Consider the following 27,760-nt stretch of genomic DNA (forward strand, 5'->3'; position numbering starts at 1 on the left):
ACGCATACGCCCTTTTTGGCCAACCAAGCAACCTGCAAAGGCAAATCAGCGCTACAAAGAAGTCTCGCTTCCCATCGGTCAAAAGGGCCATGCTGAATAAAGTGTCAAAACCAGAAATGCAGGACAGGCCATGGAGAAATGGGAGCCTTGCTACGCTGATGGGCGGGCTGTAAATGGCCAACAGCCACTCTGGAGAAGTGTACGGTGTGTCCTGAAACATCTAAAAAACTCAGCTTAGAGAGCATAGGGCACTTCCACTCATGGGCGTATAAATTGGGAAAACTAAAAATCAGCAAGACACAGGCACCCCAAAGTTTAGGGCTGCTCTGTTGACAAGAACCTCCACTTCGTTACACCTGAAACATCCCAGGAAAGAGAAGAATGGATAAAGAAGTTGTGGTCCTTATGTACAATGGAATATCACTCAGCCATGAAATCAACGTCCTAAGGCTAGGAGCAGCATGATGAGTGGATTTAGGTACGACGATTCTAAGTGAAATAAGTCACACAGAAAAAGACACTTATCATAAGATATCACTTATAGAGGGAATGTAAAAACCGCTACCCTTGAACTGAATTACAAAACAGAACAGAGTCACACGTTTAGAAAACACACTATGGCTGCTTAACGGGAAAGGTGAGGTGGGGTGATGCATAAAACAAGGGTTTCAAATTAGCTCAGATACCGTTCCATAAACCCAATATGTAATAGACAAGACCTACTCCTTGCTCAGTGAACTGGACTCAACACCCCCTAGTCACCGCCCAAGAATATATTTGACTAGTAAGAATCTTAAAACCTATGTATTGCTATCTCTCTGTAAGTGAGTCAAGTGGGTGTAAAGCGGCATAAACACAGCAGTGCAAAGCAGCTAAACCCCATTATAAAAATCAATTACTTTTAGAAACCCGTGAAACAAAGACAGTGAAAGAGAAATTCTTACAAAATTCGTTCAGGGGCTGCGATGCCACCTGGATTGACCATATCTAGACCCACAGCTGACTGAGCCATAAGGGTGGACACTCTTGGGGCTGAGAGGTTTGGTGAGGTTGGGTGAGCTAACGCAGACCCTGTAAAATAATACAGCGTGGTACCCATCCCATAGGTCCCAAATCTCCAGGTTCAAGGGCATCTTCTTACATCGAAAACATGCATGAGAAACCCAGAAGATGGTACACCGTGTGATCGGGAAAGGTTTCTAAAACGCACCTCATTTCTCATCTCCTTGTGCTCCGGTTCACCTTTCCAGCCGCTTTACTAGCCATCTCCCTCCTTGGAGAATCAGCACCTTTAACCTCCTGTTCCGTACAGGTTGCAATTTGTCCTGAGGATGAACGGGAAGAGGGGGAACCAATGAGAGACTAGCTCTAGGTGTTGGGACAGGCACACGTCACTCTATTTTCCCATCAGGAAGAAGAATTAACCACAGGCTCAGCCTGCCGCCCGGAGCCAGAATAGGGCCTGAAGAAATCCTGCGCTTTTGCGGCCAGCTCCCAAGAAAGCGAGTTGAGAAATGGAGCTCAAGGGCACTGCAATTCACAGACCTGCACAGTTAGAAATGATAACTCTCGTCCACAAATATATTGAGGGAAGGCAACGAAGAGAATTTGAAAGCAAGGCAGAATTGCAGGAAACCGATTTCAGGAGGTAGATTCGAATCGCCTTTAAAGCACAGGAAAAGCGGCAAAACCTCGACTATGATGCCCTTGGCCAAAAAGGGCGTATGCGTTTTTTCCTGAATATATTCAGGAAAAAACGCATACGCCCTTTTTGGCCAACCAAGCAACCTGCAAAGGCAAATCAGCGCTACAAAGAAGTCTCGCTTCCCATCGGTCAAAAGGGCCATGCTGAATAAAGTGTCAAAACCAGAAATGCAGGACAGGCCATGGAGAAATGGGAGCCTTGCTACGCTGATGGGCGGGCTGTAAATGGCCAACAGCCACTCTGGAGAAGTGTACGGTGTGTCCTGAAACATCTAAAAAACTCAGCTTAGAGAGCATAGGGCACTTCCACTCATGGGCGTATAAATTGGGAAAACTAAAAATCAGCAAGACACAGGCACCCCAAAGTTTAGGGCTGCTCTGTTGACAAGAACCTCCACTTCGTTACACCTGAAACATCCCAGGAAAGAGAAGAATGGATAAAGAAGTTGTGGTCCTTATGTACAATGGAATATCACTCAGCCATGAAATCAACGTCCTAAGGCTACGAGCAGCATGATGAGTGGATTTAGGTACGACGATTCTAAGTGAAATAAGTCACACAGAAAAAGACACTTATCATAAGATATCACTTATAGAGGGAATGTAAAAACCGCTACCCTTGAACTGAATTACAAAACAGAACAGAGTCACACGTTTAGAAAACACACTATGGCTGCTTAACGGGAAAGGTGAGGTGGGGTGATGCATAAAACAAGGGTTTCAAATTAGCTCAGATACCGTTCCATAAACCCAATATGTAATAGACAAGACCTACTCCTTGCTCAGTGAACTGGACTCAACACCCCCTAGTCACCGCCCAAGAATATATTTGACTAGTAAGAATCTTAAAACCTATGTATTGCTATCTCTCTGTAAGTGAGTCAAGTGGGTGTAAAGCGGCATAAACACAGCAGTGCAAAGCAGCTAAACCCCATTATAAAAATCAATTACTTTTAGAAACCCGTGAAACAAAGACAGTGAAAGAGAAATTCTTACAAAATTCGTTCAGGGGCTGCGATGCCACCTGGATTGACCATATCTAGACCCACAGCTGACTGAGCCATAAGGGTGGACACTCTTGGGGCTGAGAGGTTTGGTGAGGTTGGGTGAGCTAACGCAGACCCTGTAAAATAATACAGCGTGGTACCCATCCCATAGGTCCCAAATCTCCAGGTTCAAGGGCATCTTCTTACATCGAAAACATGCATGAGAAACCCAGAAGATGGTACACCGTGTGATCGGGAAAGGTTTCTAAAACGCACCTCATTTCTCATCTCCTTGTGCTCCGGTTCACCTTTCCAGCCGCTTTACTAGCCATCTCCCTCCTTGGAGAATCAGCACCTTTAACCTCCTGTTCCGTACAGGTTGCAATTTGTCCTGAGGATGAACGGGAAGAGGGGGAACCAATGAGAGACTAGCTCTAGGTGTTGGGACAGGCACACGTCACTCTATTTTCCCATCAGGAAGAAGAATTAACCACAGGCTCAGCCTGCCGCCCGGAGCCAGAAGAGGGCCTGAAGCAATCCTGCGCTTTTGCAGCCAGCTCCCAAGAAAGCGAGTTGAGAAATGGAGCTCAGGGGCACTGCAATTCACAGACCTGCACAGTTAGAAATGATAACTCTCGTCCACAAATATATTGAGGGAAGGCAACGAAGAGGATTTGAAAGCAAGGCAGAATTGCAGGAAACAGATTTCAGGAGGTAGATTCGAATCGCCTTTAAAGCACAGGAAAAGCGGCAAAACCTCGACAATGATGCCCTTGGCCAAAAAGGGCGTATGCGTTTTTTCCTGAATATATTCAGGAAAAAACGCATACGCCCTTTTTGGCCAACCAAGCAACCTGGAAAGGCAAATCAGCGCTACAAAGAAGTCTCGCTTCCCATCGGTCAAAAGGGCCATGCTGAATAAATTGTCAAAACCAGAAATGCAGGACAGGCCATGGAGAAATGGGAGCCTTGCTACGCTGATGGGCGGGCTGTAAATTGCCAACAGCCACTCTGGAGAAGTGTACGGTGTGTCCTGAAACATCTAAAAAACTCAGCTTACAGAGCATAGGGCACTTCCACTCATGGGCGTATAAATTGGGAAAATTAAAATCAGCAAGACACAGGCACCCCAAAGTTTAGGGCTGCTCTGTTGACAAGAACCTCCACTTCATTACAACTGAAACATCCAAGGAAAGAGAAGAATGGATAAAGAAGTTGTGGTCCTTATGTACAATGGAATATCACTCAGCCATGAAATCAACGTCATAAGGCTAGGAGCAGCATGATGAGTGGATATAGGTACAACGATTCTAAGTGAAATAAGTCACACAGAAAAAGACACTTATCATAAGATATCACTTATAGAGGCTAATGTAAAAACCGCTACCCTTGAACTGAATTACAAAACAGAACAGAGTCGCACGTTTAGAAAACACACTATGGCTGCTTAACGGGAAAGGTGAGGTGGGGTGATGCATAAAACAAGGGTTTAAAATTATCTCAGATACCGTTCCATAAACCCAATATGTAATAGACAAGACCTACTCCTTGCTCAGTGAACTGGACTCAACACCCCCTATTCACCGCCCAAGAATATATTTGACTAGTAAGAATCTTAAAACCTATGTATTGCTATCTCTCTGTAAGTGAGTCAAGTGGGCGTAAAGCGGCATAAACACAGCAGTGCAAAGCAGCTAAACCCCATTATAAAAATCAATTACTTTTAAAAACCCGTGAAACAAAGACAGTGAAAGAGAAATTCTTACAAAATTCGTTCAGGGGCTGCGATGCCACCTGGATTGACCATATCTAGACCCACAGCTGACTGAGCCATAAGGGTGGACACTCTTGGGGCTGAGAGTTTTGGTGAGGTTGGGTGAGCTAACACAGACCCTTTAAAGTAGTACGGCGTGGTACCCATGCCATGGGTCCAAAATCTCCAGGTTCAAGGGCATCTTCCTACATCGAAAACATGCATGAGAAACCCAGAAGATGGTACACCGTGTGATCGGGAAAGGTTTCTAAAACGCACCTCATTTCTCGTCTCCTTGTGCTCCGGTTCGCCATTCCAGCCGCTTTACTAGCAATCTCCCTCCTTGGAGAATCAGCACCTTTAACCTCCTGTTCCGTACAGGTTGCAATTTGTCCTGAGGATGAACGGGAAGAGGGGGAACCAATGAGAGACTAGCTCTAGGTGTTGGGACAGGCACACGTCACTCTATTTTCCCATCAGGAAGAAAAATTAACCACAGGCTCAGCCTGCCGCCCGGAGCCAGAATAGGGCCTGAAGCAATCCTGCGCTTTTGCGTCCAGCTCCCAAGAAAGCGAGTTGAGAAATGGAGCTCAGGGGCACTGCAATTCACAGACCTGCACAGTTAGAAATGATAACTCTCGTCCACAAATATATTGAGGGAAGGCAACGAAGAGGATTTGAAAGCAAGGCAGAATTGCAGGAAACCGATTTCAGGAGGTAGATTCGAATCGCCTTTAAAGCACAGGAAAAGCGGCAAAACCTCGACAATGATGCCCTTGGCCAAAAAGGGCGTATGCGTTTTTTCCTGAATATATTCAGGAAAAAACGCATACGCCCTTTTTGGCCAACCAAGCAACCTGCAAAGGCAAATCAGCGCTACAAAGAAGTCTCGCTTCCCATCGGTCAAAAGGGCCATGCTGAATAAAGTGTCAAAACCAGAAATGCAGGACAGGCCATGGAGAAATGGGAGCCTTGCTACGCTGATGGGCGGGCTGTAAATTGCCAACAGCCACTCTGGAGAAGTGTACGGTGTGTCCTGAAACATCTAAAAAACTCAGCTTAGAGAGCATAGGGCACTTCCACTCATGGGCGTATAAATTGGGAAAACTAAAAATCAGCAAGACACAGGCACCCCAAAGTTTAGGGCTGCTCTGTTGACAAGAACCTCCACTTCGTTACACCTGAAACATCCCAGGAAAGAGAAGAATGGATAAAGAAGTTGTGGTCCTTATGTACAATGGAATATCACTCAGCCATGAAATCAACGTCCTAAGGCTAGGAGCAGCATGATGAGTGGATTTAGGTACGACGATTCTAAGTGAAATAAGTCACACAGAAAAAGACACTTATCATAAGATATCACTTATAGAGGGAATGTAAAAACCGCTACCCTTGAACTGAATTACAAAACAGAACAGAGTCACACGTTTAGAAAACACACTATGGCTGCTTAACGGGAAAGGTGAGGTGGGGTGATGCATAAAACAAGGGTTTCAAATTAGCTCAGATACCGTTCCATAAACCCAATATGTAATAGACAAGACCTACTCCTTGCTCAGTGAACTGGACTCAACACCCCCTATTCACCGCCCAAGAATATATCTGACTAGTAAGAATCTTAAAACCTATGTATTGCTATCTCTCTGTAAGTGAGTCAAGTGGGTGTAAAGCGGCATAAACACAGCAGTGCAAAGCAGCTAAACCCCATTATAAAAATCAATTACTTTTAAAAACCCGTGAAACAAAGACAGTGAAAGAGAAATTCTTACAAAATTCGTTCAGGGGCTGCGATGCCACCTGGATTGACCATATCTAGACCCACAGCTGACTGAGCCATAAGGGTGGACACTCTTGGGGCTGAGAGTTTTGGTGAGGTTGGGTGAGCTAACGCAGACCCTGTAAAATAATACAGCGTGGTACCCATCCCATGGGTCCCAAATCTCCAGGTTCAAGGGCATCTTCCTACATCGAAAACATGCATGAGAAACCCAGAAGATGGTACACCGTGTGATAGGGAAAGGTTTCTAAAACGCACCTCATTTCTCATCTCCTTGTGCTCCGGTTCGCCATTCCAGCCACTTTACTAGCAATCTCCCTCCTTGGAGAATCAGCACCTTTAACCTCCTGTTCCTTACAGGTTGCAATCTGTCCTGAGGATGAACGGGAAGAGAGGGAACCAATGAGAGACTAGCTCTAGGTGTTGGGACAGGCACACGTCACTCTATTTTCCCATCAGGAAGAAGAATTAACCACAGGCTCAGCCTGCCGCCCGGAGCCAGAATAGGGCCTGAAGCAATCCTGCGCTTTTGCGGCCAGCTCCCAAGAAAGCGAGTTGAGAAATGGAGCTCAGGGGCACTGCAATTCACAGACCTGCACAGTTAGAAATGATAACTCTCGTCCACAAATATATTGAGGGAAGGCAACGAAGAGGATTTGAAAGCAAGGCAGAATTGCAGGAAACCGATTTCAGGAGGTAGATTCGAATCGCCTTTAAAGCACAGGAAAAGCGGCAAAACCTCGACAATGATGCCCTTGGCCAAAAAGGGCGTATGCGTTTTTTCCTGAATATATTCAGGAAAAAACGCATACGCCCTTTTTGGCCAACCAAGCAACCTGGAAAGGCAAATCAGCGCTACAAAGAAGTCTCGCTTCCCATCGGTCAAAAGGGCCATGCTGAATAAAGTGTCAAAACCAGAAATGCAGGACAGGCCATGGAGAAATGGGAGCCTTGCTACGCTGATGGGCGGGCTGTAAATTGCCAACAGCCACTCTGGAGAAGTGTACGGTGTGTCCTGAAACATCGAAAAAACTCAGCTTAGAGAGCATAGGGCACTTCCACTCATGGGCGTATAAATTGGGAAAACTAAAAATCAGCAAGACACAGGCACCCCAAAGTTTAGGGCTGCTCTGTTGACAAGAACCTCCACTTCGTTACACCTGAAACATCCCAGGAAAGAGAAGAATGGATAAAGAAGTTGTGGTCCTTATGTACAATGGAATATCACTCAGCCATGAAATCAACGTCCTAAGGCTAGGAGCAGCATGATGAGTGGATTTAGGTACCACGATTCTAAGTGAAATAAGTCACAGAGAAAAAGACACTTATCATAAGATATCACTTATAGAGGGAATGTAAAAACCGCTACCCTTGAACTGAATTACAAAACAGAACAGAGTCACACGTTTAGAAAACACACTATGGCTGCTTAACGGGAAAGGTGAGGTGGGGTGATGCATAAAACAAGGGTTTCAAATTAGCTCAGATACCGTTCCATAAACCCAATATGTAATAGACAAGACCTACTCCTTGCTCAGTGAACTGGACTCAACACCCCCTAGTCACCGCCCAAGAATATATTTGACTAGTAAGAATCTTAAAACCTATGTATTGCTATCTCTCTGTAAGTGAGTCAAGTGGGTGTAAAGCGGCATAAACACAGCAGTGCAAAGCAGCTAAATCCCATTATAAAAATCAATTACTTTTAAAAACTCGTGAAACAAAGACAGTGAAAGAGAAATTCTTACAAAATTCGTTCAGGGGCTGCGATGCCACCTGGATTGACCATATCTAGACCCACAGCTGACTGAGCCATAAGGGTGGACACTCTTGGGGCTGAGAGGTTTGGTGAGGTTGGGTGAGCTAACGCACACCCTGTAAAATAATACAGCGTGGTACCCATCCCATGGGTCCCAAATCTCCAGGTTCAAGGGCATCTTCCTACATCGAAAACATGCATGAGAAACCCAGAAGATGGTACACCGTGTGATCGGGAAAGGTTTCTAAAACGCACCTCATTTCTCATCTCCTTGTGCTCCGGTTCGCCATTCCAGCCACTTTACTAGCAATCTCCCTCCTTGGAGAATCAGCACCTTTAACCTCCTGTTCCTTACAGGTTGCAATCTGTCCTGAGGATGAACGGGAAGAGGGGGAACCAATGAGAGACTAGCTCTAGGTGTTGGGACAGGCACAGGTCACTCTATTTTCCCATCAGGAAGAAGAATTAACCACAGGCTCAGCCTGCCGCCCGGAGCCAGAATAGGGCCTGAAGCAATCCTGCGCTTTTGCGGCCAGCTCCCAAGAAAGCGAGTTGAGAAATGGAGCTCAGGGGCACTGCAATTCACAGACCTGCACAGTTAGAAATGATAACTCTCGTCCACAAATATATTGAGGGAAGGCAACGAAGAGGATTTGAAAGCAAGGCAGAATTGCAGGAAACCGATTTCAGGAGGTAGATTCGAATCGCCTTTAAAGCACAGGAAAAGCGGCAAAACCTCGACAATGATGCCCTTGGCCAAAAAGGGCGTATGCGTTTTTTCCTGAATATATTCAGGAAAAAACGCATACGCCCTTTTTGGCCAACCAAGCAACCTGGAAAGGCAAATCAGCGCTACAAAGAAGTCTCGCTTCCCATCGGTCAAAAGGGCCATGCTGAATAAAGTGTCAAAACCAGAAATGCAGGACAGGCCATGGAGAAATGGTAGCCTTGCTACGCTGATGGGCGGGCTGTAAATTGCCAACAGCCACTCTGGAGAAGTGTACGGTGTGTCCTGAAACATCGAAAAAACTCAGCTTAGAGAGCATAGGGCACTTCCACTCATGGGCGTATAAATTGGGAAAACTAAAAATCAGCAAGACACAGGCACCCCAAAGTTTAGGGCTGCTCTGTTGACAAGAACCTCCACTTCGTTACACCTGAAACATCCCAGGAAAGAGAAGAATGGATAAAGAAGTTGTGGTCCTTATGTACAATGGAATATCACTCAGCCATGAAATCAACGTCCTAAGGCTAGGAGCAGCATGATGAGTGGATTTAGGTACCACGATTCTAAGTGAAATAAGTCACACAGAAAAAGACACTTATCATAAGATATCACTTATAGAGGGAATGTAAAAACCGCTACCCTTGAACTGAACTACAAAACAGAACAGAGTCACACGTTTAGAAAACACACTATGGCTGCTTAACGGGAAAGGTGAGGTGGGGTGATGCATAAAACAAGGGTTTCAAATTAGCTCAGATACCGTTCCATAAACCCAATATGTAATAGACAAGACCTACTCCTTGCTCAGTGAACTGGACTCAACACCCCCTATTCACCGCCCAAGAATATATCTGACTAGTAAGAATCTTAAAACCTATGTATTGCTATCTCTCTGTAAGTGAGTCAAGTGGGTGTAAAGCGGCATAAACACAGCAGTGCAAAGCAGCTAAACCCCATTATAAAAATCAATTACTTTTAAAAACTCGTGAAACAAAGACAGTGAAAGAGAAATTCTTACAAAATTCGTTCAGGGGCTGCGATGCCACCTGGATTGACCATATCTAGACCCACAGCTGACTGAGCCATAAGGGTGGACACTCTTGGGGCTGAGAGGTTTGGTGAGGTTGGGTGAGCTAACGCACACCCTGTAAAATAATACAGCGTGGTACCCATCCCATGGGTCCCAAATCTCCAGGTTCAAGGGCATCTTCCTACATCGAAAACATGCATGAGAAACCCAGAAGATGGTACACCGTGTGATAGGGAAAGGTTTCTAAAACGCACCTCATTTCTCATCTCCTTGTGCTCCGGTTCGCCATTCCAGCCACTTTACTAGCAATCTCCCTCCTTGGAGAATCAGCACCTTTAACCTCCTGTTCCTTACAGGTTGCAATCTGTCCTGAGGATGAACGGGAAGAGGGGGAACCAATGAGAGACTAGCTCTAGGTGTTGGGACAGGCACAGGTCACTCTATTTTCCCATCAGGAAGAAGAATTAACCACAGGCTCAGCCTGCCGCCCGGAGCCAGAATAGGGCCTGAAGCAATCCTGCGCTTTTGCGGCCAGCTCCCAAGAAAGCGAGTTGAGAAATGGAGCTCAGGGGCACTGCAATTCACAGACCTGCACAGTTAGAAATGATAACTCTCGTCCACAAATATATTGAGGGAAGGCAACGAAGAGGATTTGAAAGCAAGGCAGAATTGCAGGAAACAGATTTCAGGAGGTAGATTCGAATCGCCTTTAAAGCACAGGAAAAGCGGCAAAACCTCGACAATGATGCCCTTGGCCAAAAAGGGCGTATGCGTTTTTTCCTGAATATATTCAGGAAAAAACGCATACGCCCTTTTTGGCCAACCAAGCAACCTGGAAAGGCAAATCAGCGCTACAAAGAAGTCTCGCTTCCCATCGGTCAAAAGGGCCATGCTGAATAAATTGTCAAAACCAGAAATGCAGGACAGGCCATGGAGAAATGGGAGCCTTGCTACGCTGATGGGCGGGCTGTAAATTGCCAACAGCCACTCTGGAGAAGTGTACGGTGTGTCCTGAAACATCTAAAAAACTCAGCTTAGAGAGCATAGGGCAGTTCCACTCATGGGCGTATAAATTGGGAAAACTAAAAATCAGCAAGACACAGGCACCCCAAAGTTTAGGGCTGCTCTGTTGACAAGAACCTCCACTTCGTTACACCTGAAACATCCCAGGAAAGAGAAGAATGGATAAAGAAGTTGTGGTCCTTATGTACAATGGAATATCACTCAGCCATGAAATCAACGTCCTAAGGCTAGGAGCAGCATGATGAGTGGATTTAGGTACGACGATTCTAAGTGAAATAAGTCACACAGAAAAAGACACTTATCATAAGATATCACTTATAGAGGGAATGTAAAAACCGCTACCCTTGAACTGAATTACAAAACAGAACAGAGTCACACGTTTAGAAAACACACTATGGCTGCTTAACGGGAAAGGTGAGGTGGGGTGATGCATAAAACAAGGGTTTCAAATTAGCTCAGATACCGTTCCATAAACCCAATATGTAATAGACAAGACCTACTCCTTGCTCAGTGAACTGGACTCAACACCCCCTATTCACCGCCCAAGAATATATCTGACTAGTAAGAATCTTAAAACCTATGTATTGCTATCTCTCTGTAAGTGAGTCAAGTGGGTGTAAAGCGGCATAAACACAGCAGTGCAAAGCAGCTAAACCCCATTATAAAAATCAATTACTTTTAAAAACCCGTGAAACAAAGACAGTGAAAGAGAAATTCTTACAAAATTCGTTCAGGGGCTGCGATGCCACCTGGATTGACCATATCTAGACCCACAGCTGACTGAGCCATAAGGGTGGACACTCTTGGGGCTGAGAGGTTTGGTGAGGTTGGGTGAGCTAACGCAGACCCTGTAAAATAATACAGCGTGGTACCCATCCCATGGGTCCCAAATCTCCAGGTTCAACGGCATCTTCCTACATCGAAAACATGCATGAGAAACCCAAAAGATGGTACACCGTGTGATAGGGAAAGGTTTCTAAAACGCACCTCATTTCTCATCTCCTTGTGCTCCGGTTCGCCATTCCAGCCACTTTACTAGCAATCTCCCTCCTTGGAGAATCAGCACCTTTAACCTCCTGTTCCTTACAGGTTGCAATCTGTCCTGAGGATGAACGGGAAGAGGGGGAACCAATGAGAGACTAGCTCTAGGTGTTGGGACAGGCACAGGTCACTCTATTTTCCCATCAGGAAGAAGAATTAACCACAGGCTCAGCCTGCCGCCCGGAGCCAGAATAGGGCCTGAAGCAATCCTGCGCTTTTGCGGCCAGCTCCCAAGAAAGCGAGTTGAGAAATGGAGCTCAGGGGCACTGCAATTCACAGACCTGCACAGTTAGAAATGATAACTCTCGTCCACAAATATATTGAGGGAAGGCAACGAAGAGGATTTGAAAGCAAGGCAGAATTGCAGGAAACCGATTTCAGGAGGTAGATTCGAATCGCCTTTAAAGCACAGGAAAAGCGGCAAAACCTCGACAATGATGCCCTTGGCCAAAAAGGGCGTATGCGTTTTTTCCTGAATATATTCAGGAAAAAACGCATACGCCCTTTTTGGCCAACCAAGCAACCTGGAAAGGCAAATCAGCGCTACAAAGAAGTCTCGCTTCCCATCGGTCAAAAGGGCCATGCTGAATAAAGTGTCAAAACCAGAAATGCAGGACAGGCCATGGAGAAATGGGAGCCTTGCTACGCTGATGGGCGGGCTGTAAATTGCCAACAGCCACTCTGGAGAAGTGTACGGTGTGTCCTGAAACATCTAAAAAACTCAGCTTAGAGAGCATAGGGCAGTTCCACTCATGGGCGTATAAATTGGGAAAACTAAAAATCAGCAAGACACAGGCACCCCAAAGTTTAGGGCTGCTCTGTTGACAAGAACCTCCACTTCGTTACACCTGAAACATCCCAGGAAAGAGAAGAATGGATAAAGAAGTTGTGGTCCTTATGTACAATGGAATATCACTCAGCCATGAAATCAACGTCCTAAGGCTAGGAGCAGCATGATGAGTGGATTTAGGTACGACGATTCTAAGTGAAATAAGTCACACAGAAAAAGACACTTATCATAAGATATCACTTATAGAGGGAATGTAAAAACCGCTACCCTTGAACTGAATTACAAAACAGAACAGAGTCACACGTTTAGAAAACACACTATGGCTGCTTAACGGGAAAGGTGAGGTGGGGTGATGCATAAAACAAGGGTTTCAAATTAGCTCAGATACCGTTCCATAAACCCAATATGTAATAGACAAGACCTACTCCTTGCTCAGTGAACTGGACTCAACACCCCCTATTCACCGCCCAAGAATATATCTGACTAGTAAGAATCTTAAAACCTATGTATTGCTATCTCTCTGTAAGTGAGTCAAGTGGGTGTAAAGCGGCATAAACACAGCAGTGCAAAGCAGCTAAACCCCATTATAAAAATCAATTACTTTTAAAAACCCGTGAAACAAAGACAGTGAAAGAGAAATTCTTACAAAATTCGTTCAGGGGCTGCGATGCCACCTGGATTGACCATATCTAGACCCACAGCTGACTGAGCCATAAGGGTGGACACTCTTGGGGCTGAGAGTTTTGGTGAGGTTGGGTGAGCTAACGCAGACCCTGTAAAATAATACAGCGTGGTACCCATCCCATGGGTCCCAAATCTCCAGGTTCAAGGGCATCTTCCTACATCGAAAACATGCATGAGAAACCCAGAAGATGGTACACCGTGTGATAGGGAAAGGTTTCTAAAACGCACCTCATTTCTCATCTCCTTGTGCTCCGGTTCGCCATTCCAGCCACTTTACTAGCAATCTCCCTCCTTGGAGAATCAGCACCTTTAACCTCCTGTTCCTTACAGGTTGCAATCTGTCCTGAGGATGAACGGGAAGAGAGGGAACCAATGAGAGACTAGCTCTAGGTGTTGGGACAGGCACACGTCACTCTATTTTCCCATCAGGAAGAAGAATTAACCACAGGCTCAGCCTGCCGCCCGGAGCCAGAATAGGGCCTGAAGCAATCCTGCGCTTTTGCGGCCAGCTCCCAAGAAAGCGAGTTGAGAAATGGAGCTCAGGGGCACTGCAATTCACAGACCTGCACAGTTAGAAATGATAACTCTCGTCCACAAATATATTGAGGGAAGGCAACGAAGAGGATTTGAAAGCAAGGCAGAATTGCAGGAAACCGATTTCAGGAGGTAGATTCGAATCGCCTTTAAAGCACAGGAAAAGCGGCAAAACCTCGACAATGATGCCCTTGGCCAAAAAGGGCGTATGCGTTTTTTCCTGAATATATTCAGGAAAAAACGCATACGCCCTTTTTGGCCAACCAAGCAACCTGGAAAGGCAAATCAGCGCTACAAAGAAGTCTCGCTTCCCATCGGTCAAAAGGGCCATGCTGAATAAAGTGTCAAAACCAGAAATGCAGGACAGGCCATGGAGAAATGGGAGCCTTGCTACGCTGATGGGCGGGCTGTAAATTGCCAACAGCCACTCTGGAGAAGTGTACGGTGTGTCCTGAAACATCGAAAAAACTCAGCTTAGAGAGCATAGGGCAGTTCCACTCATGGGCGTATAAATTGGGAAAACTAAAAATCAGCAAGACACAGGCACCCCAAAGTTTAGGGCTGCTCTGTTGACAAGAACCTCCACTTCGTTACACCTGAAACATCCCAGGAAAGAGAAGAATGGATAAAGAAGTTGTGGTCCTTATGTACAATGGAATATCACTCAGCCATGAAATCAACGTCCTAAGGCTAGGAGCAGCATGATGAGTGGATTTAGGTACCACGATTCTAAGTGAAATAAGTCACACAGAAAAAGACACTTATCATAAGATATCACTTATAGAGGGAATGTAAAAACCGCTACCCTTGAACTGAATTACAAAACAGAACAGAGTCACACGTTTAGAAAACACACTATGGCTGCTTAACGGGAAAGGTGAGGTGGGGTGATGCATAAAACAAGGGTTTCAAATTAGCTCAGATACCGTTCCATAAACCCAATATGTAATAGACAAGACCTACTCCTTGCTCAGTGAACTGGACTCAACACCCCCTAGTCACCGCCCAAGAATATATTTGACTAGTAAGAATCTTAAAACCTATGTATTGCTATCTCTCTGTAAGTGAGTCAAGTGGGTGTAAAGCGGCATAAACACAGCAGTGCAAAGCAGCTAAATCCCATTATAAAAATCAATTACTTTTAAAAACTCGTGAAACAAAGACAGTGAAAGAGAAATTCTTACAAAATTCGTTCAGGGGCTGCGATGCCACCTGGATTGACCATATCTAGACCCACAGCTGACTGAGCCATAAGGGTGGACACTCTTGGGGCTGAGAGGTTTGGTGAGGTTGGGTGAGCTAACGCACACCCTGTAAAATAATACAGCGTGGTACCCATCCCATGGGTCCCAAATCTCCAGGTTCAAGGGCATCTTCCTACATCGAAAACATGCATGAGAAACCCAGAAGATGGTACACCGTGTGATCGGGAAAGGTTTCTAAAACGCACCTCATTTCTCATCTCCTTGTGCTCCGGTTCGCCATTCCAGCCACTTTACTAGCAATCTCCCTCCTTGGAGAATCAGCACCTTTAACCTCCTGTTCCTTACAGGTTGCAATCTGTCCTGAGGATGAACGGGAAGAGGGGGAACCAATGAGAGACTAGCTCTAGGTGTTGGGACAGGCACAGGTCACTCTATTTTCCCATCAGGAAGAAGAATTAACCACAGGCTCAGCCTGCCGCCCGGAGCCAGAATAGGGCCTGAAGCAATCCTGCGCTTTTGCGGCCAGCTCCCAAGAAAGCGAGTTGAGAAATGGAGCTCAGGGGCACTGCAATTCACAGACCTGCACAGTTAGAAATGATAACTCTCGTCCACAAATATATTGAGGGAAGGCAACGAAGAGGATTTGAAAGCAAGGCAGAATTGCAGGAAACCGATTTCAGGAGGTAGATTCGAATCGCCTTTAAAGCACAGGAAAAGCGGCAAAACCTCGACAATGATGCCCTTGGCCAAAAAGGGCGTATGCGTTTTTTCCTGAATATATTCAGGAAAAAACGCATACGCCCTTTTTGGCCAACCAAGCAACCTGGAAAGGCAAATCAGCGCTACAAAGAAGTCTCGCTTCCCATCGGTCAAAAGGGCCATGCTGAATAAAGTGTCAAAACCAGAAATGCAGGACAGGCCATGGAGAAATGGTAGCCTTGCTACGCTGATGGGCGGGCTGTAAATTGCCAACAGCCACTCTGGAGAAGTGTACGGTGTGTCCTGAAACATCGAAAAAACTCAGCTTAGAGAGCATAGGGCACTTCCACTCATGGGCGTATAAATTGGGAAAACTAAAAATCAGCAAGACACAGGCACCCCAAAGTTTAGGGCTGCTCTGTTGACAAGAACCTCCACTTCGTTACACCTGAAACATCCCAGGAAAGAGAAGAATGGATAAAGAAGTTGTGGTCCTTATGTACAATGGAATATCACTCAGCCATGAAATCAACGTCCTAAGGCTAGGAGCAGCATGATGAGTGGATTTAGGTACCACGATTCTAAGTGAAATAAGTCACACAGAAAAAGACACTTATCATAAGATATCACTTATAGAGGGAATGTAAAAACCGCTACCCTTGAACTGAACTACAAAACAGAACAGAGTCACACGTTTAGAAAACACACTATGGCTGCTTAACGGGAAAGGTGAGGTGGGGTGATGCATAAAACAAGGGTTTCAAATTAGCTCAGATACCGTTCCATAAACCCAATATGTAATAGACAAGACCTACTCCTTGCTCAGTGAACTGGACTCAACACCCCCTATTCACCGCCCAAGAATATATCTGACTAGTAAGAATCTTAAAACCTATGTATTGCTATCTCTCTGTAAGTGAGTCAAGTGGGTGTAAAGCGGCATAAACACAGCAGTGCAAAGCAGCTAAACCCCATTATAAAAATCAATTACTTTTAAAAACTCGTGAAACAAAGACAGTGAAAGAGAAATTCTTACAAAATTCGTTCAGGGGCTGCGATGCCACCTGGATTGACCATATCTAGACCCACAGCTGACTGAGCCATAAGGGTGGACACTCTTGGGGCTGAGAGGTTTGGTGAGGTTGGGTGAGCTAACGCACACCCTGTAAAATAATACAGCGTGGTACCCATCCCATGGGTCCCAAATCTCCAGGTTCAAGGGCATCTTCCTACATCGAAAACATGCATGAGAAACCCAGAAGATGGTACACCGTGTGATAGGGAAAGGTTTCTAAAACGCACCTCATTTCTCATCTCCTTGTGCTCCGGTTCGCCATTCCAGCCACTTTACTAGCAATCTCCCTCCTTGGAGAATCAGCACCTTTAACCTCCTGTTCCTTACAGGTTGCAATCTGTCCTGAGGATGAACGGGAAGAGGGGGAACCAATGAGAGACTAGCTCTAGGTGTTGGGACAGGCACAGGTCACTCTATTTTCCCATCAGGAAGAAGAATTAACCACAGGCTCAGCCTGCCGCCCGGAGCCAGAATAGGGCCTGAAGCAATCCTGCGCTTTTGCGGCCAGCTCCCAAGAAAGCGAGTTGAGAAATGGAGCTCAGGGGCACTGCAATTCACAGACCTGCACAGTTAGAAATGATAACTCTCGTCCACAAATATATTGAGGGAAGGCAACGAAGAGGATTTGAAAGCAAGGCAGAATTGCAGGAAACCGATTTCAGGAGGTAGATTCGAATCGCCTTTAAAGCACAGGAAAAGCGGCAAAACCTCGACAATGATGCCCTTGGCCAAAAAGGGCGTATGCGTTTTTTCCTGAATATATTCAGGAAAAAACGCATACGCCCTTTTTGGCCAACCAAGCAACCTGGAAAGGCAAATCAGCGCTACAAAGAAGTCTCGCTTCCCATCGGTCAAAAGGGCCATGCTGAATAAAGTGTCAAAACCAGAAATGCAGGACAGGCCATGGAGAAATGGGAGCCTTGCTACGCTGATGGGCGGGCTGTAAATTGCCAACAGCCACTCTGGAGAAGTGTACGGTGTGTCCTGAAACATCTAAAAAACTCAGCTTAGAGAGCATAGGGCAGTTCCACTCATGGGCGTATAAATTGGGAAAACTAAAAATCAGCAAGACACAGGCACCCCAAAGTTTAGGGCTGCTCTGTTGACAAGAACCTCCACTTCGTTACACCTGAAACATCCCAGGAAAGAGAAGAATGGATAAAGAAGTTGTGGTCCTTATGTACAATGGAATATCACTCAGCCATGAAATCAACGTCCTAAGGCTAGGAGCAGCATGATGAGTGGATTTAGGTACGACGATTCTAAGTGAAATAAGTCACACAGAAAAAGACACTTATCATAAGATATCACTTATAGAGGGAATGTAAAAACCGCTACCCTTGAACTGAATTACAAAACAGAACAGAGTCACACGTTTAGAAAACACACTATGGCTGCTTAACGGGAAAGGTGAGGTGGGGTGATGCATAAAACAAGGGTTTCAAATTAGCTCAGATACCGTTCCATAAACCCAATATGTAATAGACAAGACCTACTCCTTGCTCAGTGAACTGGACTCAACACCCCCTATTCACCGCCCAAGAATATATCTGACTAGTAAGAATCTTAAAACCTATGTATTGCTATCTCTCTGTAAGTGAGTCAAGTGGGTGTAAAGCGGCATAAACACAGCAGTGCAAAGCAGCTAAACCCCATTATAAAAATCAATTACTTTTAAAAACCCGTGAAACAAAGACAGTGAAAGAGAAATTCTTACAAAATTCGTTCAGGGGCTGCGATGCCACCTGGATTGACCATATCTAGACCCACAGCTGACTGAGCCATAAGGGTGGACACTCTTGGGGCTGAGAGGTTTGGTGAGGTTGGGTGAGCTAACGCAGACCCTGTAAAATAATACAGCGTGGTACCCATCCCATGGGTCCCAAATCTCCAGGTTCAACGGCATCTTCCTACATCGAAAACATGCATGAGAAACCCAAAAGATGGTACACCGTGTGATAGGGAAAGGTTTCTAAAACGCACCTCATTTCTCATCTCCTTGTGCTCCGGTTCGCCATTCCAGCCACTTTACTAGCAATCTCCCTCCTTGGAGAATCAGCACCTTTAACCTCCTGTTCCTTACAGGTTGCAATCTGTCCTGAGGATGAACGGGAAGAGGGGGAACCAATGAGAGACTAGCTCTAGGTGTTGGGACAGGCACAGGTCACTCTATTTTCCCATCAGGAAGAAGAATTAACCACAGGCTCAGCCTGCCGCCCGGAGCCAGAATAGGGCCTGAAGCAATCCTGCGCTTTTGCGGCCAGCTCCCAAGAAAGCGAGTTGAGAAATGGAGCTCAGGGGCACTGCAATTCACAGACCTGCACAGTTAGAAATGATAACTCTCGTCCACAAATATATTGAGGGAAGGCAACGAAGAGGATTTGAAAGCAAGGCAGAATTGCAGGAAACCGATTTCAGGAGGTAGATTCGAATCGCCTTTAAAGCACAGGAAAAGCGGCAAAACCTCGACAATGATGCCCTTGGCCAAAAAGGGCGTATGCGTTTTTTCCTGAATATATTCAGGAAAAAACGCATACGCCCTTTTTGGCCAACCAAGCAACCTGGAAAGGCAAATCAGCGCTACAAAGAAGTCTCGCTTCCCATCGGTCAAAAGGGCCATGCTGAATAAAGTGTCAAAACCAGAAATGCAGGACAGGCCATGGAGAAATGGGAGCCTTGCTACGCTGATGGGCGGGCTGTAAATTGCCAACAGCCACTCTGGAGAAGTGTACGGTGTGTCCTGAAACATCTAAAAAACTCAGCTTAGAGAGCATAGGGCACTTCCACTCATGGGCGTATAAATTGGGAAAACTAAAAATCAGCAAGACACAGGCACCCCAAAGTTTAGGGCTGCTCTGTTGACAAGAACCTCCACTTCGTTACACCTGAAACATCCCAGGAAAGAGAAGAATGGATAAAGACGTTGTGGTCCTTATGTACAATGGAATATCACTCAGCCATGAAATCAACGTCCTAAGGCTAGGAGCAGCATGATGAGTGGATTTAGGTACAACGATTCTAAGTGAAATAAGTCACACAGAAAAAGACACTTATCATAAGATATCACTTATAGAGGGAATGTAAAAACCGCTACCCTTGAACTGAATTACAAAACAGAACAGAGTCGCACGTTTAGAAAACACACTATGGCTGCTTAACGGGAAAGGTGAGGTGGGTTGATGCATAAAACAAGGGTTTCAAATTAGCTCAGATACCGTTCCATAAACCCAATATGTAATAGACAAGACCTACTCCTTGCTCAGTGAACTGGACTCAACACCCCCTATTCACCGCCCAAGAACATAATTGACTAGTAAGAATCTTAAAACCTATGTAATGCTATCTCTCTGTAAGTGAGTCAAGTGGGTGTAAAGCGGCATAAACACAGCAGTGCAAAGCAGCTAAACCCCATTATAAAAATCAATTACTTTTAAAAACCCGTGAAACAAAGACAGTGAAAGAGAAATTCTTACAAAATTCGTTCAGGGGCTGCGATGCCACCTGGATTGACCATATCTAGACCCACAGCTGACTGAGCCATAAGGGTGGACACTCTTGGGGCTGAGAGGTTTGGTGAGGTTGGGTGAGCTAACGCAGACCCTGTAAAATAATACAGCGTGGTACCCATCCCATGGGTCCCAAATCTCCAGGTTCAACGGCATCTTCCTACATCGAAAACATGCATGAGAAACCCAAAAGATGGTACACCGTGTGATAGGGAAAGGTTTCTAAAACGCACCTCATTTCTCATCTCCTTGTGCTCCGGTTCGCCATTCCAGCCACTTTACTAGCAATCTCCCTCCTTGGAGAATCAGCACCTTTAACCTCCTGTTCCTTACAGGTTGCAATCTGTCCTGAGGATGAACGGGAAGAGGGGGAACCAATGAGAGACTAGCTCTAGGTGTTGGGACAGGCACAGGTCACTCTATTTTCCCATCAGGAAGAAGAATTAACCACAGGCTCAGCCTGCCGCCCGGAGCCAGAATAGGGCCTGAAGCAATCCTGCGCTTTTGCGGCCAGCTCCCAAGAAAGCGAGTTGAGAAATGGAGCTCAGGGGCACTGCAATTCACAGACCTGCACAGTTAGAAATGATAACTCTCGTCCACAAATATATTGAGGGAAGGCAACGAAGAGGATTTGAAAGCAAGGCAGAATTGCAGGAAACCGATTTCAGGAGGTAGATTCGAATCGCCTTTAAAGCACAGGAAAAGCGGCAAAACCTCGACAATGATGCCCTTGGCCAAAAAGGGCGTATGCGTTTTTTCCTGAATATATTCAGGAAAAAACGCATACGCCCTTTTTGGCCAACCAAGCAACCTGGAAAGGCAAATCAGCGCTACAAAGAAGTCTCGCTTCCCATCGGTCAAAAGGGCCATGCTGAATAAAGTGTCAAAACCAGAAATGCAGGACAGGCCATGGAGAAATGGGAGCCTTGCTACGCTGATGGGCGGGCTGTAAATTGCCAACAGCCACTCTGGAGAAGTGTACGGTGTGTCCTGAAACATCTAAAAAACTCAGCTTAGAGAGCATAGGGCACTTCCACTCATGGGCGTATAAATTGGGAAAACTAAAAATCAGCAAGACACAGGCACCCCAAAGTTTAGGGCTGCTCTGTTGACAAGAACCTCCACTTCGTTACACCTGAAACATCCCAGGAAAGAGAAGAATGGATAAAGACGTTGTGGTCCTTATGTACAATGGAATATCACTCAGCCATGAAATCAACGTCCTAAGGCTAGGAGCAGCATGATGAGTGGATTTAGGTACAACGATTCTAAGTGAAATAAGTCACACAGAAAAAGACACTTATCATAAGATATCACTTATAGAGGGAATGTAAAAACCGCTACCCTTGAACTGAATTACAAAACAGAACAGAGTCGCACGTTTAGAAAACACACTATGGCTGCTTAACGGGAAAGGTGAGGTGGGTTGATGCATAAAACAAGGGTTTCAAATTAGCTCAGATACCGTTCCATAAACCCAATATGTAATAGACAAGACCTACTCCTTGCTCAGTGAACTGGACTCAACACCCCCTATTCACCGCCCAAGAACATAATTGACTAGTAAGAATCTTAAAACCTATGTAATGCTATCTCTCTGTAAGTGAGTCAAGTGGGTGTAAAGCGGCATAAACACAGCAGTGCAAAGCAGCTAAACCCCATTATAAAAATCAATTACTTTTAAAAACCCGTGAAACAAAGACAGTGAAAGAGAAATTCTTACAAAATTCGTTCAGGGGCTGCGATGCCACCTGGATTGACCATATCTAGACCCACAGCTGACTGAGCCATAAGGGTGGACACTCTTGGGGCTGAGAGGTTTGGTGAGGTTGGGTGAGCTAACGCACACCCTGTAAAATAATACAGCGTGGTACCCATCCCATGGGTCCCAAATCTCCAGGTTCAAGGGCATCTTCCTACATCGAAAACATGCATGAGAAACCCAGAAGATGGTACACCGTGTGATAGGGAAAGGTTTCTAAAACGCACCTCATTTCTCATCTCCTTGTGCTCCGGTTCGCCATTCCAGCCACTTTACTAGCAATCTCCCTCCTTGGAGAATCAGCACCTTTAACCTCCTGTTCCTTACAGGTTGCAATCTGTCCTGAGGATGAACGGGAAGAGGGGGAACCAATGAGAGACTAGCTCTAGGTGTTGGGACAGGCACAGGTCACTCTATTTTCCCATCAGGAAGAAGAATTAACCACAGGCTCAGCCTGCCGCCCGGAGCCAGAATAGGGCCTGAAGCAATCCTGCGCTTTTGCGGCCAGCTCCCAAGAAAGCGAGTTGAGAAATGGAGCTCAGGGGCACTGCAATTCACAGACCTGCACAGTTAGAAATGATAACTCTCGTCCACAAATATATTGAGGGAAGGCAACGAAGAGGATTTGAAAGCAAGGCAGAATTGCAGGAAACAGATTTCAGGAGGTAGATTCGAATCGCCTTTAAAGCACAGGAAAAGCGGCAAAACCTCGACAATGATGCCCTTGGCCAAAAAGGGCGTATGCGTTTTTTCCTGAATATATTCAGGAAAAAACGCATACGCCCTTTTTGGCCAACCAAGCAACCTGGAAAGGCAAATCAGCGCTACAAAGAAGTCTCGCTTCCCATCGGTCAAAAGGGCCATGCTGAATAAAGTGTCAAAACCAGAAATGCAGGACAGGCCATGGAGAAATGGGAGCCTTGCTACGCTGATGGGCGGGCTGTAAATTGCCAACAGCCACTCTGGAGAAGTGTACGGTGTGTCCTGAAACATCTAAAAAACTCAGCTTACAGAGCATAGGGCAGTTCCACTCATGGGCGTATAAATTGGGAAAACTAAAAATCAGCAAGACACAGGCACCCCAAAGTTTAGGGCTGCTCTGTTGACAAGAACCTCCACTTCGTTACACCTGAAACATCCCAGGAAAGAGAAGAATGGATAAAGAAGTTGTGGTCCTTATGTACAATGGAATATCACTCAGCCATGAAATCAACGTCCTAAGGCTAGGAGCAGCATGATGAGTGGATTTAGGTACGACGATTCTAAGTGAAATAAGTCACACAGAAAAAGACACTTATCATAAGATATCACTTATAGAGGGAATGTAAAAACCGCTACCCTTGAACTGAATTACAAAACAGAACAGAGTCACACGTTTAGAAAACACACTATGGCTGCTTAACGGGAAAGGTGAGGTGGGGTGATGCATAAAACAAGGGTTTCAAATTAGCTCAGATACCGTTCCATAAACCCAATATGTAATAGACAAGACCTACTCCTTGCTCAGTGAACTGGACTCAACACCCCCTATTCACCGCCCAAGAATATATCTGACTAGTAAGAATCTTAAAACCTATGTATTGCTATCTCTCTGTAAGTGAGTCAAGTGGGTGTAAAGCGGCATAAACACAGCAGTGCAAAGCAGCTAAACCCCATTATAAAAATCAATTACTTTTAAAAACCCGTGAAACAAAGACAGTGAAAGAGAAATTCTTACAAAATTCGTTCAGGGGCTGCGATGCCACCTGGATTGACCATATCTAGACCCACAGCTGACTGAGCCATAAGGGTGGACACTCTTGGGGCTGAGAGGTTTGGTGAGGTTGGGTGAGCTAACGCAGACCCTGTAAAATAATACAGCGTGGTACCCATCCCATGGGTCCCAAATCTCCAGGTTCAACGGCATCTTCCTACATCGAAAACATGCATGAGAAACCCAAAAGATGGTACACCGTGTGATAGGGAAAGGTTTCTAAAACGCACCTCATTTCTCATCTCCTTGTGCTCCGGTTCGCCATTCCAGCCACTTTACTAGCAATCTCCCTCCTTGGAGAATCAGCACCTTTAACCTCCTGTTCCTTACAGGTTGCAATCTGTCCTGAGGATGAACGGGAAGAGGGGGAACCAATGAGAGACTAGCTCTAGGTGTTGGGACAGGCACAGGTCACTCTATTTTCCCATCAGGAAGAAGAATTAACCACAGGCTCAGCCTGCCGCCCGGAGCCAGAATAGGGCCTGAAGCAATCCTGCGCTTTTGCGGCCAGCTCCCAAGAAAGCGAGTTGAGAAATGGAGCTCAGGGGCACTGCAATTCACAGACCTGCACAGTTAGAAATGATAACTCTCGTCCACAAATATATTGAGGGAAGGCAACGAAGAGGATTTGAAAGCAAGGCAGAATTGCAGGAAACCGATTTCAGGAGGTAGATTCGAATCGCCTTTAAAGCACAGGAAAAGCGGCAAAACCTCGACAATGATGCCCTTGGCCAAAAAGGGCGTATGCGTTTTTTCCTGAATATATTCAGGAAAAAACGCATACGCCCTTTTTGGCCAACCAAGCAACCTGGAAAGGCAAATCAGCGCTACAAAGAAGTCTCGCTTCCCATCGGTCAAAAGGGCCATGCTGAATAAAGTGTCAAAACCAGAAATGCAGGACAGGCCATGGAGAAATGGGAGCCTTGCTACGCTGATGGGCGGGCTGTAAATTGCCAACAGCCACTCTGGAGAAGTGTACGGTGTGTCCTGAAACATCTAAAAAACTCAGCTTAGAGAGCATAGGGCACTTCCACTCATGGGCGTATAAATTGGGAAAACTAAAAATCAGCAAGACACAGGCACCCCAAAGTTTAGGGCTGCTCTGTTGACAAGAACCTCCACTTCGTTACACCTGAAACATCCCAGGAAAGAGAAGAATGGATAAAGACGTTGTGGTCCTTATGTACAATGGAATATCACTCAGCCATGAAATCAACGTCCTAAGGCTAGGAGCAGCATGATGAGTGGATTTAGGTACAACGATTCTAAGTGAAATAAGTCACACAGAAAAAGACACTTATCATAAGATATCACTTATAGAGGGAATGTAAAAACCGCTACCCTTGAACTGAATTACAAAACAGAACAGAGTCGCACGTTTAGAAAACACACTATGGCTGCTTAACGGGAAAGGTGAGGTGGGTTGATGCATAAAACAAGGGTTTCAAATTAGCTCAGATACCGTTCCATAAACCCAATATGTAATAGACAAGACCTACTCCTTGCTCAGTGAACTGGACTCAACACCCCCTATTCACCGCCCAAGAACATAATTGACTAGTAAGAATCTTAAAACCTATGTAATGCTATCTCTCTGTAAGTGAGTCAAGTGGGTGTAAAGCGGCATAAACACAGCAGTGCAAAGCAGCTAAACCCCATTATAAAAATCAATTACTTTTAAAAACCCGTGAAACAAAGACAGTGAAAGAGAAATTCTTACAAAATTCGTTCAGGGGCTGCGATGCCACCTGGATTGACCATATCTAGACCCACAGCTGACTGAGCCATAAGGGTGGACACTCTTGGGGCTGAGAGGTTTGGTGAGGTTGGGTGAGCTAACGCACACCCTGTAAAATAATACAGCGTGGTACCCATCCCATGGGTCCCAAATCTCCAGGTTCAAGGGCATCTTCCTACATCGAAAACATGCATGAGAAACCCAAAAGATGGTACACCGTGTGATAGGGAAAGGTTTCTAAAACGCACCTCATTTCTCATCTCCTTGTGCTCCGGTTCGCCATTCCAGCCACTTTACTAGCAATCTCCCTCCTTGGAGAATCAGCACCTTTAACCTCCTGTTCCTTACAGGTTGCAATCTGTCCTGAGGATGAACGGGAAGAGGGGGAACCAATGAGAGACTAGCTCTAGGTGTTGGGACAGGCACAGGTCACTCTATTTTCCCATCAGGAAGAAGAATTAACCACAGGCTCAGCCTGCCGCCCGGAGCCAGAATAGGGCCTGAAGCAATCCTGTGCTTTTGCGGCCAGCTCCCAAGAAAGCGAGTTGAGAAGTGGAGCTCAGGGGCACTGCAATTCACAGACCTGCACAGTTAGAAATGATAACTCTCGTCCACAAATATATTGAGGGAAGGCAACGAAGAGGATTTGAAAGCAAGGCAGAATTGCAGGAAACAGATTTCAGGAGGTAGATTCGAATCGCCTTTAAAGCACAGGAAAAGCGGCAAAACCTCGACTATGATGCCCTTGGCCAAAAAGGGCGTATGCGTTTTTTCCTGAATATATTCAGGAAAAAACGCATACGCCCTTTTTGGCCAACCAAGCAACCTGGAAAGGCAAATCAGCGCTACAAAGAAGTCTCGCTTCCCATCGGTCAAAAGGGCCATGCTGAATAAAGTGTCAAAACCAGAAAGGCAGGACAGGCCATGGAGAAATGGGAGCCTTGCTACGCTGATGGGCGGGCTGTAAATGGCCAACAGCCACTCTGGAGAAGTGTACGGTGTGTCCTGAAACATCTAAAAAACTCAGCTTACAGAGCATAGGGCACTTCCACTCATGGGCGTATAAATTGGGAAAACTAAAAATCAGCAAGACACAGGCACCCCAAAGTTTAGGGCTGCTCTGTTGACAAGAACCTCCACTTCGTTACACCTGAAACATCCCAGGAAAGAGAAGAATGGATAAAGAAGTTGTGGTCCTTATGTACAATGGAATATCACTCAGCCATGAAATCAACGTCCTAAGGCTAGGAGCAGCATGATGAGTGGATTTAGGTACAACGATTCTAAGTGAAATAAGTCACACAGAAAAAGACACTTATCATAAGATATCACTTATAGAGGGAATGTAAAAACCGCTACCCTTGAACTGAACTACAAAACAGAACAGAGTCACACGTTTAGAAAACACACTATGGCTGCTTAACGGGAAAGGTGAGGTGGGTTGATGCATAAAACAAGGGTTTCAAATTAGCTCAGATACCGTTCCATAAACCCAATATGTAATAGACAAGACCTACTCCTTGCTCAGTGAACTGGACTCAACACCCCCTATTCACCGTCCAAGAACATATTTGACTAGTAAGAATCTTAAAACCTATGTATTGCTATCTCTCTGTAAGTGAGTCAAGTGGGTGTAAAGCGGCATAAACACAGCAGTGCAAAGCAGCTAAACCCCATTATAAAAATCAATTACTTTTAAAAACCCGTGAAACAAAGACAGTGAAAGAGAAATTCTTACAAAATTCGTTCAGGGGCTGCGATGCCACCTGGATTGACCATATCTAGACCCACAGCTGACTGAGCCATAAGGGTGGACACTCTTGGGGCTGAGAGGTTTGGTGAGGTTGGGTGAGCTAACGCAGACCCTGTAAAATAATACAGCGTGGTACCCATCCCATGGGTCCCAAATCTCCAGGTTCAAGGGCATCTTCCTACATCGAAAACATGCATGAGAAACCCAAAAGATGGTACACCGTGTGATAGGGAAAGGTTTCTAAAACGCACCTCATTTCTCATCTCCTTGTGCTCCGGTTCGCCATTCCAGCCACTTTACTAGCAATCTCCCTCCTTGGAGAATCAGCACCTTTAACCTCCTGTTCCTTACAGGTTGCAATCTGTCCTGAGGATGAACGGGAAGAGGGGGAACCAATGAGAGACTAGCTCTAGGTGTTGGGACAGGCACACGTCACTCTATTTTCCCATCAGGAAGAAGAA

This window comes from Balaenoptera borealis, assembly GCF_965194805.1.
Source record: "Balaenoptera borealis genome assembly, chromosome: 10".
NCBI lineage: Eukaryota > Metazoa > Chordata > Mammalia > Artiodactyla > Balaenopteridae > Balaenoptera > Balaenoptera borealis.